General features: G+C 43.4%; 1 long non-coding RNA gene across 1 annotated transcript; it reads left to right on the top strand.

The window, feature by feature from the left end:
• On the top strand, positions 1 to 918 carry LOC123086614 (uncharacterized). Its single transcript, XR_006440997.1, has 2 exons — positions 1 to 141; positions 883 to 918. It is a non-coding gene; the product is annotated as an uncharacterized lncRNA (long non-coding RNA).
• The last annotated feature ends 604 nt before the right edge of the window (positions 919 to 1,522 follow it).

Genomic DNA, 1,522 nt, shown 5'->3' with positions numbered 1-1,522 from the left:
TGTTGGTCGAGGAGCGCGAAGGAAGTGGGCTGAGGGAAGTGGGGGCGGCGGCAGAAGCAGCATGGGTGTCCTACGGTGAGCGCTTTGAGGGATTCTGCAGAGCAGTTCTCCCCGGAGGCCTGATGCATCCAACCGTACAAGGTAGTTGCGCCACTTCCCTGTGATGGGTAGGCCTTATATACATCTTGGCAATTCCCTGTTATGTTATCTAAATCTCGGCCACGTATGAGGCAAAAACCACATGCACCATTGTCTTCTACTATCTCCTTGCAGTAACTTCAGTTACTTGTAGCCAATGGGATCTATGCTCGGCACATGTGCGTCCATGGGTCCTCTTTGTATTACTGCGTGTTGGTCTGTTATCATGCGACACAGACCTGATGGTTGTTAGAATGCTGAAAGAGACGACTTCATTAGTTCATCCAGTAGTTTCTTGCTGCTGTGAAAGGATTACGATTGACCAACAAAAAATAAAACTTTTGATTTGATTTCTCAAAACAAAATAAATAAATCGTGGAGCATCTATGTAAGGAAAGCAGCTTTGTATGAAATTTTTAGTGCACTTCCAATATATGTAGCTAGCAAGTGCAGGTAGAAATGGTGTGATAGGCCCGTGGCATCCCTATTGAAAACGAACATGTCTTTGAATTAGCAAGAAGAATAGCAGTAAAACACATAGACTGTTCTTATTTCAAGATCCTAACCGTTTATCCGTTTGCTCCTTAGATTCGCTTACTGATTGTAAATTGCTTTACTTCATTGGACATAAAAGGACAATATGCTTGTATTTGTGAAACTGCTATATTTTTCTGTACAATGGTGAAAGAGCTACATTTTTATATCGCTCTATGATTCATTTTATTCTATTCCATATGGACATAGGAAACTTGAAAACTACACCACAACTCTTAGGCTTGCCAAAATATGAGGATTATCACTCAGTCATGAGCGAAACTGGATGTACCCGGTAAGGATGGAGGCGAGATGGGGCCATAGAGCCCCCTTTTGCGCAGGAGGGAGTAGGTCTGAGCCGAAGGCAACAATTGTGGCCGCTTCCAGAGCCGAAGCCACCTGCGGAGTCGATGTCATGGTCGCCCCAGAGCGGAATCCATCGCCTAGGCCACAAGAGTAGGAGCTGCTGTCGCGGAGGTCATCTCTGAACCTAAACTGAACTTTCTATGGATGGTAAGATGTCCTCCCTCAATCTTCTAGCAGCCGGTGCTCGTTGGCCTCTCCTCACTATTCAGCTGTTGATTGTATGAAATAGATGGTTAACACTTTATTTTGTTGGTCCCTACTGGACGGTAGTGATGTTGAGACAGAAGAGATTATCAGGCCTATGCATATATATATATAATTGTTCATGGATCTTTCTTATCTCTGATATAATTTTGCCAATGATCAAAGAGCTGTTGTTCTGGATGTACACCTATTGTGTTGCTTATTTTGCCATCACTCTTCTGGTTTACCTTAGGAGTAGTACCAATCTTAGAAAATGCTCCTAATTTGGGTAAAATTTGGA

The sequence above is a fragment of the Triticum aestivum genome, chromosome 1B (assembly GCF_018294505.1).
Source record: "Triticum aestivum cultivar Chinese Spring chromosome 1B, IWGSC CS RefSeq v2.1, whole genome shotgun sequence".
NCBI lineage: Eukaryota > Viridiplantae > Streptophyta > Magnoliopsida > Poales > Poaceae > Triticum > Triticum aestivum.
The sequence above is the reverse complement of the archived record's forward strand: the minus strand, read 5'-3'. Positions and strand labels throughout refer to the sequence as shown.